This window comes from Eublepharis macularius, chromosome 5, assembly GCF_028583425.1.
Source record: "Eublepharis macularius isolate TG4126 chromosome 5, MPM_Emac_v1.0, whole genome shotgun sequence".
Lineage (NCBI taxonomy): Eukaryota > Metazoa > Chordata > Lepidosauria > Squamata > Eublepharidae > Eublepharis > Eublepharis macularius.
In genome coordinates, this window is record NC_072794.1 from 150,052,149 (window position 1) to 150,069,997 (window position 17,849).

Genomic DNA, 17,849 nt, shown 5'->3' on the forward strand with positions numbered 1-17,849 from the left:
AGCTCAGCAAGGGGAATGAGAAGTTCCTAGATTTTAAAAACATGTGGACATGGCAGGAGGAGTGGGGGAGCTGAGAGAGCAAGGCTGGCAGCCTTGCCCAGGGTGGATTTATTCCGAGGCAAGGCCCACTGAGTTCAATAGGACTTGCTCCTAAGCAGGGCTTTGGGGGGGGGGGGGAAGAGGTGGTGGAACTCAAGACTGCACAATGAGGTCACTTTGGGTCAGCTGGAACAAGGGGGGAGTTTTTTAAAGTTTAAATCACCCTTGGCGAAAATGGTCACATGGCCGGTGGCCCTGCCCCCTGATCTCCAGACAGAGGCGAGTTTAGATTGCCCTTCGTGGGTGGAGGGCAATCTAAACTCTCCTCTGTGTGGAGATCAGGGGGCAGGGCCACCACCCATGTGACCATTTTCAAGAGGAGCTGGAACTCATTGCGTTCCCACTGAAAAAAAAGCCCTGCTCCTAAGTATATGTATAAGATTGCAAGCTGGGACAGACAGCTTTGTTTCCAGCAGGGCATCTCGGCTTTTAGTAGATGCAGAAAATTAAGCAGGAAAAGCTTGGAGAATGCAATCGCCTGAAGCGCTTCTTTCTGACAAGTAGCTGGGAGAAGACGAGGAGTCATATGAGGGGAAAGACTGGCAACAATATAAAAGGTGTGATGAGCAAGATCCAGGTCCACTAGTTCCTTAAAGACTAACTAGGTTTCCAAGGTATGAGCTGTCTAGTGTGTCAGCTTCCTTCATCAGATATGAGTGGGGAAAAGGAAGGAGTCCTCTATAAATGTCTTTATAAAAGTCATTATAAAGACTTCTTCCATCTGACAAAGGGAGATTTGACTCTCCAAAGTTCATGCCATGGAAATCTAGTTGGTCCTGAAGGTGCTATCGGACTTGGAACTTGCTCTTTAACTCCAGACCGACAAGGTGCGATGTAATCCTATTCCCTTGTAATTGTGCATTCCCTTAGTGGTTACGGAAAGTGTGTGAATTTGGGAAGGGAACTGCAGCCCTCTGAATGGACTTGCTTAGAATGCAAGGCTGTAAAACATCTATTGAGCTGGTGTTCATTTGGCAAGGTGTTGTGTGTGCATGCATAAAATATATGACTTGTTTAAAACAATTATATACCTGTCTTTCTTCCAGGCATCCTATGACCCAAGACTTGCAGGAATCATTCGCCGTGATCAGGTATTTGCAAACATCTAACACATGGCCCATCCTTCCTCTAAAGAATGGAGGGCAGTATGCACTGTTATTCTCCTCCTCCATTGGATTCTCATTACAACCCTGTGAGATAGGTGAGTATGCTAATGACTAACCCAAAGTCATCAACTGAGCTCAGTTGATACGGGCAGCAAGCCTAAGCCACCTTCTCAAACACAAGTCCTGTTTAATTCAGTGGGGATTCCTCCTAGGAAAATGTTCTTAGGATTGCGGCCCTGAACCAGTCTAACTTGTACACCACATGAAAGGAGGCACATTAATACTGGAGGGGAAGACCTACTGAGCAGAGAAGACCGATCTGAGGCATTTTGCTACTCGAAAGGCCCTGGTCTACATGAACAGACACGAAGCTGCCTTATACTGAATCAGATCCTTGGCCCATCAAGGTCAGTATTGCCTACTCAGACTGGCAGCCGCTCTCCAGGGTCTCAGGCAGAGGTCTTTCACATCACCTTCCACCCAGTCCTTTTAGTGAGAGATGCTGGGAAATGAGCCTGGGATCTCTCTGCAGCCAAGTAGATGCTCTGCCGTTGAGCCACAACTGCTGTTCCAGAGATATTCCCAAGATCCCTTGCAACACTGCGAATGATCCTGAACAAGACTTACAGGTACCTCTGAAACCACAAGTGGTCCTAGGACCAAAATGTCTTCAGCTGGATCTGCTTTCTCTGCCATCCTCTTCCAAAGATGTCTGCACCGGTTCACATAAGCATACCCCCCCCCCCGTTTGCTGGAAGGTAAAATTTGTTTGAAGCCTGGCTCATAAATAAATAATTCAATAGCAAAGATGGTCATTGATTCCTTAATTTTATATGAACACACGTTAAAAGCTCATACGAATACCAGCTCAATAGACATTATACGCCTTGTGACCCATGATAATCCACTTATAGTTAATAATGAATACAAGTAAAAACTAAATTGAAAGGACTCCAAACTAATGAACTGGGAGGGAATTTTAGAAAATCCATTCACAATTTATAATCACTACAAGGGTCTCTCCCCCCCGCACCCGGTATCCTTGGCAACCATGTATGGTATTCTGGGCTGCTTGGCACTCTTTGCACTATTTCAAGCAAGCACTAAAATGACTTGTGATCTCAAGTAATGCTGGAACACAGGCACTGGACAGACAAGGAAGGAACACATTTTAATATATGAACAAATGTGCTATATTTCCTCAACAGTGCTTTTTTTTGTTAAAAAGTGCTGATACGTATATAAAGTAGTACTAATTTCCACCAATTCCCGCCTTGGGACTTGGGAATGCTCCCCAAGAGGTGCCGGTACTCACTACCAGTGACCACCACCACGAACGAAAGAAAGAAGGAGAAAGAAAAAGAAAGAAAAGACCTGTTAACATTTCACACCAAAATAATCCCATACCTTTTTACGATACTGTTCCCTAAAACTAAGCAGGAATCTTGTTGCACCGTAATGGCTAACATGGTTTTTTTGTTCCCAGCAAAGCCTTTGATGGACTACAGACCACTAAGAACCAGTGTAATGTATTGGCTGGAGGATCTGGGAGACCTGGGTTCAAATCTGCCCTTTGCCACAGAAGCTTGCTGTGTGTCCTTGGGCCAATCATCCTCAGCTTAACGTACTTCACAAGTTGGTTGTTGTGAGGCTAAAACTGAGGATGGGAGAAAGATGTTCTAAACCCCTCTGGGTTCCCATTGGGGAGAAAAGTGAGGAATAAATACATAAATAAATACGATACTTCTTGAGTTATGCATTGGATTTGAAGAAATGGGCTTTAGTCAATGAAAGTTTATGCAGGAATAAAACGCAGTTAGTCATTAAAGTTCCACAAGATTCATGTTTATTTTTGCTGCAACAGATTAAAATGGTAACCACTCCGAAATTGTTCTCTAATAAGGACTTTGGAAATCTATTATCTTTTAAACTAAGAGAAGAGCAACAGCGAAAAAAGATGGCGTCTAAGGAGAGAGAAAACCGCAGAACACAGTTTACCAGGACGTATAGATAAACTTGCACACGTCTGATTAATATCACGGCGTCTAGCGATTGCTAGTGCCTTGTGCCTACAGGGAAAGAAATGGCCAAGAGAAGGAAAAGTTAAGAAGCCCAGTTTTGGAAAAGCTGAAATGACATGGGCAGAGTTTTAAGAGAAGTGAAAGAAGATTCTGTGGAAGTGGTGAGAAGAATGTTGATGGAAGCAAATACTTATGGCTAGACCTGCTTAGGGCCTCCTCAGTGCCAAGTTCTGTTTTTTCAAAAAGGCATTGGGGGGGGGTCTTCCCCCACCTGCCTGTTTTGCACAAAACCTCCAAAAAGTCTGAAAGCTCCTTCCATTTAATTTTTGTATGTGTGCACCATCAAGTCACATCTGAGTTATGGCTACCTCATAAGGTTTTGGAGGAAAGAGACGTCCAGAAGTAACCCTGGCCTTTCTTGATGGTCTCCCATTCAAATTTTGACCAGTGGAGACCCTACTTATTTTCTGATAAGATCGGGCTATCTGGACCATCCAGGTCAGAACAGAGGGGGTTTGTCATTGTTTTCTTAGTACTAACCATTACAAATCCTGCTTAACTTCCAAGTTCTGACAACTCAGGCTCATGTGGGTTATTCAGGCTGCCATATTCTAGTTGTTTAGATCCTTTTGATTTCATGTTCAATTCTAATTATTATTAACCATTTTTAACAGGATAGCTAGCAATCTGCATAGCTTTTGCGATGTGTAAGAAAACAAGTCCTTGCCCTGAGGAGCTTACAGTCGCAACACAAATGACTGTAGATGTCCTACAGTCCAGTAGGAAGAAAGGTACAAATCAGGATGATTTCGAGGAAGAGTCCTTTCAGCACAGCCAAGTGACTGCTTGGAATGGAAGAGTGAAGAGGGCACCCATCCACTACTGGAGTAAGCATACCCCTGGCCATTGGTTTTGCAGGAGGCATGGCCTCTGGGACCAGTATTGCTGCTAGCCAGACTGTTAGCAGTAGCACAGAAGGCGGCAATGGGAGTGCCTTCCTTGGTGTGGCAAATTACCATCAATCAGTTTTGCCTTCCAGCAACATGTATGTAAACTTGGCAGAACTGAGGGACAGCGTTGTGCAGTGGTTAGAGCATCAAATTAGGATCTGGGAGACCCAGGTTCAGACCCCCAGTCCCTCATGAAAGTTTGGTTGCTGATCTTAAGCCAGTCACATACTCTCAGGCTAACCTACCTCACAGGTCTTTTGAGAGGAAAAAATGGAGGAGAAGAGAATGAAGAAAGCCTCTTTGGGTCACCACTGGGGAGAAAGGCAGAGTATAAATAAGCACACTGCACTTAGAGCAGACCTCCCAGAAACACAACTGTGTTACTCTGGAGCTGGACTGTCGTTTTTTATCTTTCCCCCTGCATTTATCCAGTTCCTTTTAGCATAACCTTAATGCCTAGCAATGGATCTGCCAAGTTTGCATACACAAAATAAACACATTCAAATGAACAAAAACTAAGAGGACAAGACCATTTTTATTACTGTAGCTGTCATTCCATTTGTGCATCTGCAGTGAAATCATTAGGCCTAGACTAATTTTGTATTGGACTTTACTGCTGATCAAGCATAAGGTCAGTCCATTTAAAACCATGTGAAAGGGGTCAAGAATTAATAAAAGAGCAGATATATTTAATAAATTATTATTATTATTATTAAATGACAGTACTTAGAAAAATAGGAGGGTGGCAGGAGCCATCTTATAACAACAGCAACAACATTTGATTTATATACTGCCCTTCAAGATGACTTAACACTCATTCAGAGCAGTTTACAAAGTATGTTATTATTATCCCCACAACAAAACACCCTGTGAGGTGGGTAGGGCTGAGAGAGCTCCTAGAAGCTGTGAAAATTGCGCTGGGGAACGCTAATATGTCAGATAAGTGCTGGAAATGCAAAAAGCACGAAGGATCATTATACCACATGTGGTGGACTTGTGAAGTAGCGAAGCAGTACTGGGGAGATATAATAGAAGTAATTAATGAGGTGTTACAAACCCAAATAAATAAGAACCCAGAACTGCTGCTGCTAAACTTGGGAATGGAGAATGTTCCAGTGCAAAATAGAACACTGTTATTTTATATGACAGCTGCAGCAAGATTACTGTATGCACAGAAATGGAAAATGCAAGAAGTACCTACTGTAGAGGACTGGATTTACAAATTGTTGTACATGGCAGAGATGGATAAAATGACAAGAAAACTTAAAGACCTGGATCTGGGACAGTATTTGGCGGACTGGGCGAAATTGAAACAATTTTTGGAAAAAAAAATGGGATGTGAAAGGAGAACTGTGGCAGTTTGAGAATTTTTAAAATAAGACATTTTAAACAGAAGAGAGAAGTGACTTTACCATTAAGAATTTATATCTATTTTAATCTAAGCTTGGATTATAATATAGTAGAAAAGGGGTGAAATTTAGAACTGATTTTGTAAAGAATAAGATAGGGAGGTTAGGATAAGTAATATCTTTTTTAGAGTATACGGATAAGGAAATAAATATATTGAAGGGGTATACTATATATACTATAATGTTAGTGGATCAGATTGTATATTATATAATGAATGTGTAGTACGGTGTTGTATGCTGTGCCACATTGGTGGCAGGGCACACAGTAGGGGTTTTAATACATATTACAATGACGATAGTATATTTGATAGAATATATGTTTAAAAGAAATAGAATATGTTTAAATTAAGACTTCTGTTATATATTATATTATATTATATTATATTATATTATATTATATTATATTATATTATATTATATTATATTATATTATATTATACTGGTCTGCTATATTGAGGAGTATAAGATCTATACTATATTGATAGTATAACTGATGGATGTATATTATACTGATAGAATATTTGATAGCATAATTGATAGAAGTACATTATATTGATAGGATATTTGATATATATGATAGAATACCTGGGGGAAAAAAATTAGAATGTGCTTAGAGTAAGGGATTTATTAAGTAATAAGAGGGGTTAAGGGTTGGAAAGCTGTTGGAAGTCGATAGGGGGGAGGAAAAGGGTGGGGGATAGGGTTAATTAGATATTGAGGGAATGTATGTATTTAATTTGAAAAGTATACTCACCAATAAAAACTTTTTTAAAAAAAGAGCTCCTAGAAGCTGTGACTGACCCAAGGTCAGCCAGCTGGCTTCAAGTGGAAGAGTGGGGAATCAAACCTGGTTCTCCAGATTAGAGTCCTGCGCTCTTAACCACTACACTACATCTTTAAAAAGGCCTTCTTTCTTGCAAGAGGGAATGCCTCTTTTGAGATGCAGCCGACTGCAAGATGTGACCATCTCTTGAAAGCAACAAAAAGAATGCTGGTTTCTTCAAAACCATTACATCATTCATATGCAATTTTATGCAGATTTAATTAAGCCTCATACAAGCCATTAATATAAGAGTCCTGTAATCGACACAGCCCTAATGCTTTAACCTTTATCTCCCATTGTGGACAGCCAATATTGGGTAGTAGTCAGAGTGTCAGACTAGGACCTGGGAAACCCAAGTTCAAATCTCCACTCTGCCACGGAAGCTTGCTGGATGACCTTAGGCCAGTCACGTGCTGTCAGCCTATCCTTCCTCACAGGGTTGTTGTGAGGAAAATGGAGGAGAGGAGAAAAATGTAAGCCTCTTTGGGTCCCCATTGGTGAGAAAAAGCGGGATATCAATTGAAGTTTAAAAATATTGGAGCAACCCGATAAGTCATGAGTAACAGTGTGGTGTAATGGTTAAGGTGTTGGACTAGGTACTGAGAGAACCAGGTTTAACCCCCACTGTGACATGGAAACTTGGTGGGTGAACTTGGACCAGGCACACACTCTCAGTCTAACCTACCTCACAGGATTGTTGTGTGGATAAATGGAAGAGGGGAGAATGATGTGGTAAGCTGCTTTGCTTCCCCGTTAGGGAAGAAAGCAGGGTATTAATGAAGTAATAAGTAAATAAATAATGCCTGGTAACTATCCTGTATTTTTAGTGATATTGGAGTCTGAATTGGGGGAAGGGGGAACATTGCAGGTATAATGTTAATAGGATATTTTAAGATAATGTGCCCGCACTCCATTTCACATTTCCTCTTTCACTACCCCTGTCCTGGAGGAAGTACTCCTTCATGCTTCATTCATGGGTGTCTTTAAAGACAGCATGCCAAGTTACATAGCCTGTAAACATGCCTGGGGGGGGGGGGAAATGGGAAGGAGCATTGGGTTTCTGGGGGCAGCAGAAGAGGAAAGTGAGAGGGAGGCTGGCAAGGCAATAGCAACAGAAAAATGATCACCGGGAATAGCTTTCTACAGAGTAAGTAGCCTTTACTTTTAGGGTGTGTATGTCACACTTTCCTTAAGGGTCCTTTAGGTCCACGGCTTCAATAAACCCATCAGATACTCAAACAGCACCTCATACATCAGTATGATAAAAATGAAATAGAACCAAGTGCAGGAATAGTTTGAGCCAATGTTCATGCAGATTCCACATGTTCATACACAACTATGTTTGGAAAGCAGTTATAAAATTCTCATTACTACCAGTTCCGATCGTACATTTTGCTGCCATAAACACCCTAACAGTTTGGCCTTACAGCATAAGCAGACACCACAAATGGTTTGGTGAGTTTCTGTGGCATAACCAAGGCAAGCCTGCAGAGAACACCAGAGGTCACAGATTGAAGAGTGAACATTAGTGGCTAAACAGAACACTCTTCCCCTTTCACTCTGATGCCTGCCCTGTGATCAGAACTTGGACTGGAAGCTCTTGGAGTCGAAAGACTTTCTGCATTTTGCTTGTATTTCTCCATCAAGAAGTCTCTGCATGAATGGCCATAACGACACCACGATTCTAAAATCATGTGCGCAAGCTTTTATGGCTAATTTCACAAGAGACTCTTAAATTGGTTCTTGAACTTCCCTTCTTCGTACAGTGATGATGAGTCACGTTAATCTTCATGCACATTAAATGGTAATGCTTTGGCACTCTTAGCAAAACCACATCTTCCACTTTCTAGTGTGGGAGGCTGAGCCACACCCCGAGGAGAGGAGCTCAGATGCTACGATTCCCTACGGGAGGAAGATAATTGCCAAGTAATGAATGCACACCTTTATAGCTGTGCCTCTTCTCAGAAAAACATGTGTCCACAGAGACATTCAAATTAAATAGAGGCTGTCATTCAATTTTTTTAAAAGGCTGTTCCTGCACTGCATGCTAAATTAACCATATACACCACTTAAAAACCCCACAAAACTATCTTTAGCATCATTCATGCATGACAGTCAGAAGGAACATTAAAAAACAACCCTTGATAATGCTAAATAAGGTATTGAAAAGGAAGATTATCCTTTTCCGAGAGCATTTCTATAACATACTGTGCCATCCTCAGCAGAGTTGCACCTTTCTGTTGAAATCAATAGGCTTACCAGATGTCACTCTGCTTAGTAGGATCACACATCATGTGCACCAAAAGGAACGCTTTTGATATTTGCAGCAGGATTTGAGTCCAGTGGCACCTTAGAGACCAACAACGTTTTCAGAGTGTAAGCTTTTGAAAGTCAGAGCTCCCTTCTTCAAACATGAGTAGGAATGGAGATCCCTGAGGCTTTATATCCCATAGCCGGTGTTACAAGGGAGAGTATTTTCAAACTCAGTGGGTCTTACAACTGGCTTTCTTCTGTTATTGCACACAACACCATTAGTTGGAATGCTTTAGTTACCATTTGCAAAATATTTATTAGCACTCTTTCAATATTTCCATCAACCATGACGGGGGTGAGTGGGAATAGTTTCTATTCCTTTGCTATTGAGGACTAGCATCTCAGTACAATATTCCCTTAGAAAGACGGATGTTATGCTCTATGATCAGGATAGTATCCAGTGACCACATTACCTTTTTGACTTGTGAAAGTTAAGGTGATCTTACTGAGTGACTGATGCATAGTGAACATGGTTTCAGGTGGGTTGGTCTGTAGTAGAAGAGAAAGATTCGGGTCCAGTAGCACCATAAGACCAACTAGATTAACAGGGCGTGAGCATTCGAGAGTCAGAGCTCCCTTCATCAGCTAATGTATCCACTGAATAAGGAGCGGGGCAAGATGTATAACCAAAATATCCTCTCAATGGGTAAGTTATTTGCTGCCCATCAAGAGTCTCAGCTCAAACCCCACCAGTGCTCTCCATGTCCTGATGGCGCTCAATAAAGCAGCAGGGGAGAATGGAGGGGGGGGCATCACCACAATGCAGTGGGGCTCCAGGACTTTCCCCAATCTATGGTTTTTAGCATACAGATTGGGGGAAATCCTAGAGTGCTGCACAATACAGGATCCTATCCTGAAGTGATGCTGTGATATTGCACAGCATCATTTTGCAAGTCTCAGCCCCACAAAATGCGCCCCCCCACCGCCACTTGGAGCCATCCTGGCTACCAATAAAGAGTGCAGCACATTATATCTATGGTTAAACACTGAGCATATGCACTGAGACCCACCTACCCTCCAAAAGCATATTATTTTGTGTCCATTTTTTTAAAAAAAGCATTCAATTTTGGGGTCAGTCTGAGTCAGAAATATTTCTCCCAGTTTGAGGCACAGTGTGGTTTGGGGAAGAAAAGCCAATGGAAAAAATTGCTCATAATAATCTCCACGTCCCCATTAAAAATGCTGAAAGCTGCCTTGAAAACCAATGGAATGTACATATCATAATAAAAAGTGTATGTTAAGCCAAATAGTGGCAACGAAGTCCTAAGATATTATTATCATCCTAGGCTTCTTCTCCAGAGATGATGAAATAATTCAAGAAAATTGAGCAAGCAAGTATGTAAAGCTGTTGTAAGAGAGGGCAATATACACTCTTATCTTGAAATATAAACTTTTGCATAAGTTTTGTGGTTCAGACCTCATGTCATTGGCTGTACAAACATCTATCCTTTTTGTCTTGTCCGTAGCTTTTAAGTGTAAATGTACCGGCCTAATGGATGTACACTCCATGCATCTGATGAAGTGAACTGAGACTCATGAAAGCTTAAGTTTGAATCAACTTTGTTCATCTTTAAGGTGCCATACCATTGGACTCTTTCTTAGGTTTGCTGCAACAGACGAACATGGCTACCCACTGAAATTATCTTTCTGTATTTTATTTACTTTCAGTAAGTAAATATGCGATCTCTGTATTCACATGATCACGATAGTTTTATTGCTTGAGCAGTTCACCTGAATCTACCCTCTTACTAAAGGGAAAAAAATTACAACCAAATTGCTCTTGCCATACTTGGGCAGCAATACTGATTTCCGACAGCGCCATTCAACTCAGTGAAACTTACTTCCAACACCATGCAGGATGTGGTGTGTGTTGGCATGCACACACACTCACAACTGCTGTGGACACACATTCATATATTTCACATCTTATCACCTACTAGAATGTAGACACTAATTTGCTCAATTTTAACAATACCAGTTAAAGTAGTTATTTTTATTTCATATTTAGTTCCTACTTTTTTCCTCCATGGCGAACCCAGTATGGCTAATGACATCATTCTCCCTTCCTCCACAGGTTATCCTCACAACAACCCTGTGAGGTAGGTTGAGCTGAGAGTGGCCCAAGGTCACCCAATAAACTGACATGGCTGTGGAGATTCAAGCCTGGGTGTCCCAGACCCTCGTCTAACACTCTAACCACTACACCACACTGGCTCTCATTTATCAACTATCCTTAAACTTACTTTCAAGTGTTCACTCATTAATAAGTCCCTTAATAAGACAGATTTTTTTTTTATAGAGGAGAGGGAAAGAAAGATTTTAAAGAATGTAATGGGCAGATGAATCCAGCCTGCCTGGAAATTAAACAGCAGCCCAGTGGCAATTTGAAGAGTAGACTAGCAACAGTTATTCCAGCATAAGCTTTGGATGAGTCTGAGCTCACTTCATCAGATGCATGAAGCATCAATCCATAGCAGATGTATTATATTTGTATCATTTAACAATAAAAATTATTTTTTTAAAAATCCCATAGCAGACACGTCCATACTCTTAAGTTGCAAGTAAGATTCCCCTTCCCCTTATTTATAACTTTAAGTATAAACATAGCTGCTCTGATGTACGCTCCTATGCATCTGATGAAGCGTGCCCTAACAGAGTTTATTCTGGAATACAATTTGCACTCTGCAGGGGTGGTGGAAGAATACTACACTGGCAGCTTGGCCAGTAGACACTGGGGGGGGGGGCGGAATCAAAAGGATTACTTTTCACCAGGGCTTTTTTTCTGGGAAAAGAGGTGGTGGAACTCAGTGGGTTGCCAGCACAGGGGGTAACTCCTGGCTGGAGGTGATGCCCCTGGTACCACATGCGCACGCGGAAAGTGTGCACACGCTCCCAGGACTGCACAATGATGTCACTTTGGGTCAGCTGGAACAAGGGGGGAGTTTTTAAAAGTTTAAATCGCCCTTGGTAAAAACGGTCACATGGCTGTTGGCCCCGCCCCCTGATCTCCAGAGGGGGGAATTTAGATTGTCCTCTGCAGCAATCTAAACTCCCCTCTGTCTGCAGATCAGGGGATGGGGCCGCCAGCCATGTGACCATTTTCAAGAGGTGCTGGAACTCCGTTCCAGCTGAAAAAAAGCCCTGCTTTTCACACATAAAATTGTCCAAGAAATTCTGCTTCCATTTCTGAGGAAGGGAGCTTTGACTGTCGAAAGCTTATACCCTGAAACCCTTGTTGGTTTCTAAGGTGCTGCTGGACTCCAGCCCTGCTTCCTTCCAGTCATCCCCCTCTCCCTCCTTCCCCAGCGGCTTCTAAGGTGGATCGCCCATAACGTCCCAAGACCCCCTCCCAGCAAAAGCGCAGCGGCGTCTGCAGGCCCCTCTCTGGCGTCCTTTCCCAGGAAAAGTCAATAATGCTAGGAAAAGAGGAAGGCCCAGAAGGAGATGGCTGCACTCAATAAAGGAAGCGGCGGCTTCCACTTTGCAAGATCTGAGCAAGGCTGTTCATAGTAGGACTTTGGGGAGGGCGTTCATTCATAGGCTCGCCATAACTCGGAAGCGACTTGAGGGCACCATAACACACACGGGCTGGGCGGAGCTGGCCTGAGGAAATGCGGGGCTCTGGGAAAGCGGCAGAGCGGCTGAGCCTGTGAAGGGGCGTAGCTCCACCATTCATCGCACTGGCCCACAAAAAGTGTCTCTCCGGACGCGTGTCCGATGGGCGGGGAAGGGTTAAGCAGACAGCTGGGAGTCCGGGCGCTGCTCCTTTCGGGCCGTAACCACATAATAACGCTTCGCTCTCCGCGGAGAAGCGCCGCTCGGTTCGCCAGTTTTAGGCAGGGCGGGAGAGGAGCAGCGCGCCAAGAAGGGGTGGCTTTGGGTACGCCGAGCGCAGCCAGAGAAAGGCCGGGCGGTCTTTTCGGGCCGACTTTCGGCTGCCGAAAACGAGCCGCCCGCCTTCCTGAGGCGGTTTCCCTTTAAGGGCGGCCGCGGCCACGCACCGGCCCTTCCCTCCGGAGCCCTCTTGGGAGGACAACGCGATCCGCCTGTGTTTTCCCCTCTCCCACTCATCTGGCCGGCGGGCGCGAACGAGGCGGGCTGGCGGTTGGTGGCAGCTGCGGGTGACCCACGCTGCGTCTGCAGAGCCACATAAGCAAGAGCAGATGTGGCTGCTCCGTAATAATTAACCCCGGGATATCCACCACCCCAAATGGATTATAATCTCGGTCTCGCTGTAGGTAGGGTAGGGAGAAATGAGAAGAACCGAGTTTTACACCTAACGTTGCCAACCTCCAGGCGGAGCCTGAAAATTTCCTGGAATTACGACTAATCTCCACAGAGATCCGTTCCCCAAGAAAAATGGCTTCTTTGGAAGGTGGGGTCCAGAGCATTATACCCTTCTGAGGTCCATCCTTCCCCAAAGCCCACCTTTTACAGGCTCCACCCCCCAAATCTCCAGGAATGTCCTGACCTGGAGTTGGCAACCGTATTTACAGCTCAGTCCTGCGCATGCTAACTTGTAAGTATGTCTGGTTGAGCTCAATAGGATTTACTTTCGACTGGGGATCAGAATTCGGCTTTCTTATATGAGGGTGTGATTAAATAATAATTTCAAGGATATAGACAAGTGCTCAGAATCACCTAAGGTCAACTATAGTAAAGAGTCCAGTAGCACCTTTAAGACTAACCAACTTTATTGTAGCATAAGCTTTCGAGAGCCACAGCTGCCTTCGTCAGATGCATCTGACGGAGATCTGTGGCTCTTGAAAGCTTATGCTACAATAAAGTTGTTTAGCTACCAGGCTAACACTGCTAACTCCTCTGGATTTAAATAATTGTTGATCATGGGCATAACATCATAGCTGAATGTGAACTAGATTCATTGAGGGTGGAGGAGCCAGTGTGGTTTAGTAGTTAGCGTGTCAACATAGGATCTGGGAGACACAAGTTTAAATCCCAGCTTTTCCATGGAAGCATGCTGAGTGACCTTGGGCCAGTCACTCCCTTTCAGTCTGACCTACCTCACAGGGTTGTTGTTGTGGAGGTGAGGATAAAATGGAGGACAGCAGAACCATGTGACCACTTTGGGCCCTGTGATCTTTTGCTGTGTAAATATTGTTGCCTGTTTTATTTCTGCTAAAATGTGAGGTTTTGAACACATGTCGAGTAGGGTTTAAAATGCAGGCCTCTAGTGTGAGAAGGAGGGGTGCTGCATGGGTGAGTGAAGTGTGTTTGGATAGTCGCTGTACTTCAGTAGTTGGAGGGAACTGTAATTTAGAGAGGGTTGTTCAGAGAGAGAGAGTTGGGAGAGCGTGAGAGACAAAAGTTGTGAGGTGCTGGAAAGGGAGGGAAGGCTGTGTGTTCTTTCCTGTGGATAGCCTAAGCGCCATCTGAGGGAATTAAGTCTTTGGGACTAGGTCTGTTTAGAAAAATACAAAGTAAACTTTGCCACTAGGAAGCTCGTAGTCTTACTGAAACCATGAAACCATTATGCTTTTGGAACTACCTTGAAAACATTGCACATATGTACATCTAAATAAACTCTTTTTAAGGAAAACGTCGGCTTTATCTAGTATAAAAGACCCCTTTTTACCTCAAAGCCAACTCCACATACTGACCGTTCTGTCATTTTACCAAATATAACTAAGCCTTCCTATGCTGGAGGTTAAGCTGAGAGAACTGAAGCAAGAGTGGTTGTTGTGGGTTTTCCGGGCTGTATTGCCGTGGTCTTGGCATTATAGTTCCTGACGTTTCGCCAGCAGCTGTGGCTGGCATCTTCTCCAGCCACAGCTGCTGGCGAAATGTCAGGAACTACAATGCCAAGACCACGGCAATACAGCCCGGAAAACCCACAACAACCATCGTTCTCCGGCCGTGAAAGCCTTCGACAATACATGAAGCAAGAGTCTTTGCTGGCAGCAAAAATCTTCTGGGAACAAGAAGGAAGTCAGGGAGGCAGCATAATACAGGCCTCGTAAAGGGAGCAAAATGCCACAGGTCCCCCACTGGAGAGAAAGGTGGGGTGTAAACGAAATAAAGGCATAAATGGAACATCCATGGTCAGAGGCACTATACCTCAGAATAGGCAACAGGAGACAGCTGTCGCCCCCATGTCCGGCTTGTTGGTTTTCCAGAAGCACATCGTTGGCCACTGTGGGAAACAGGATGATGGACCTTGAGCAGCAAACTTAGGCTCTCTTAACCTTGGAAATCTCTGATTTATTTAGACATATCCAGCTTTTCTCCCCACTGGGGACCCAAAGCAGTTTTCCACCTATGAGGTGGGTCAAGCTGAGATGGTGTGGACTGGCCCAGTGAGCTTCCACGGCGTAGCTGGGATTTGAAACTGGTCATCCTAGCCTAACACTTCAACCACTACATCACCCAGGCTGCCTTGTCACCTGGTAGCCTTAGGCAAACCATATGGCTTTCATTATAGCCTCTTTGTCTGTAATAACTGGCCACCAAGATTGCCCTTATAAAAATTTCTGAGCAAATGTGTGTGAAGTTTTTTTAATACTTGGATCTCTATGCAAACTAGGTATATTATTTATGATGGTAATAATAAGAAGAATATTTTTATAGTGAATAATATGATGGCTGGAAAGTGTGAAAAAGGAGCATTCCCTGTTCTTTAAAAGCATGTATAGTTTTTGAATATTACAAATGTTCTGGATTGCCACTGCAGTTCTAAACCTGTATTTCCAGAAGTAAAACCCATTGTGCTCAATTGGATTTACTCCATAGTCAGTGTGTAGTGTGTGTAGTGTCAGAATGTTAGACTAAGATCTGGGAGACCCTGGTTCAAATCCCCACTCTGCCATGGAAGTTTGCTGGATGCCAATCACACCCTCTCAGCCTAACCTACCTCACAGGGTTGTTGAGAGGATAAAGCGGAAGAGAAGGAGAATGATATAAGCTGCTTTGGGTCCCCTCCATGAAGACAGAAGGGTTTAAAATGAAATAAATAAATAAGCAAACAAATCATACATATTTAAGCTTGCAATCAAATTCTCCTCTGGGCAAGGTCATTGTTCTGGATTAAATAATGGGTGTGGGGGGTAAAACTATATGATCTTGTGCAGCCAGTTCATCTCTTTCCAATTCCTTCCTCACTTTGAGGCTCACCAGTCCCTTCATGCTCCTAGGACCCTCCTAAAATGAAAACTCCACTGCTTGTGGAGTGTTAAGGAGACCCCCCCCCCCTCACAGCAGCCACCTTTCCCCAATCTACAGCCTTCCAAATTTGCAGCCGCCGCTGCCCCAACCCAGCTTGCCCATTGCCACTGCCCACAGTTGCTGCCTGGCCAGAGAGCAAAAGAGAGGGGCAAGCCCTGGGAAGTGAGTATCCTGTTAGTTTTCCAGTGAGAAACCAGTTGTTTCATGTCCCCACCTCATGCATTTAGCAGCAGCAAGTTGCAGTTTACTGGGTCTCCCTGCAGTGCTGGGTGGAAACTCTACCGGTTGAATTTGTGCCTTGTTATATATACAGCTATAAAAACCATGGGATGGAGTGGGGAGTAGGAACCTGGATGCTTGTAGCCTGATGCTGGCTTTCAGAGAGGGCAGAAAAAGAGAGCTTTGACTCTGGAAATCTGGTTGGGCTAGAAGGTGCCACCGGGCTCACATCCTACTCCTCTACAAAGATCTCCTTAGCCTTACCACTGCTGTCTAGCTGATGCTGTGGGCCAGATGCAGCCGCCTGCGGCTGAATCAGTCTTTGTGGAGCCCGCTTCTGAGTTCTACTCGGGTGCAGGTCTTCCCTAGCTCTCTGACCCGGGGAAGGAAGGGGTTGGACCTGGACTCATCGGCACTCTGGGTCTCCCTGGACAGTAATCCCTCCCATCCCTCCTTCCTTAAACCCAGACCTGTCCAGGTACGGAAGACGTCACGTTGGCATTCTCCGTATGGCGCCCGGCTCACTGGGTGGTAGTCAGCCAGTGGGCACTGGGGTTGGTAGCGGCAGAACTGGGGGGTCTGCTGGGAATCACGCCGCGGCGCCCACCTCCTCACCCCGCCCCTCCTGAGCCGTTTTCCAGCCTCCTATTCCCGACCAAAGCGGCGTCCAAAGCGCTCCTTGGGCACACCGGTAAAGGACCTGCTTTGTTGCGAGCCTTGAAAGCGAAGCGCCTGGCTTCAGCCTCGGCCAGGCTTCACTTCGAGCGCCGTCCACGTTGGGCTGCACAACCAACCCTGCGTGCAGCTCTGCCCAGATGACACGAAGCGCAAAGTCCGCCTCCCTTCGCTGCTTCCTTAACTCTTCCCTCGCTCCTCCGAGCCTGGCGGGCTGGGGGAGGGCGGGGGACACTTTGCTTTGATGCCCCTTGCTTGTCCCCCCCCCCATCTCCTACCTGATGCCCCTCTAAGAAGACTCCAGCGCTAGCCTATCTGCACAGCCCCAGCCTATCTGCCCCGCGTCTGCCAGCAGCATTGCACGGCTGAGATTGACGAGACACCAGAGAATCGCGGTATTGACGAGACACCAAAGAATCGCGGTATTGTACGCCCGCAAGACCAACCGTCTGCTTGGACCGAGCGCCGGGTGATGCGGACTTGTTTGATCCCCCCCGAGCACCGGACTGGGCAATCCCGTTTTTATAACAAACAGAAGTTTTGCCTCTCTGCGGTCCCCGGGTTTTGCCCCTCCTGTCTAAAGAACTGTCCCCCAGAAGCCTGGCCGATATTAGTGGCGTGCAACTTTCAAGGGATTGATGCCTTTTTGCAGGGAACCCCTCGCCTTTGAGCAAAGCTAGAGAGGCGTGGACACCCTGGGAATCTCGTTGGCCTTGAAGGTGCTACCGGACCCGAATCTTGCTCTTCTACTGCAGCCCAACACGGCTACCGACCTGAAACTACAGAGGTTGGGCAGCCTAACGGTTACAGTTCTATGCAATGCATAACTCGGGGGTCAGTCCCATTCAGTTCAGTGGAGCTTACTCCTAGGTAAACGCGCACAAGACCCTGCCCAACCCGTACACACGAGGAAATAATTGCCCTTGAATTGTTTTTTTGGGGGGGGGGGTTAATGTTTAGTAAACGTGCAGGATCGCTCAAGAAGAATCGTAACCTGGACATTGCATAGTTTACAGTAGCTCTCCCGGGAGTCTGAAATCACCCGCCGCCTATAT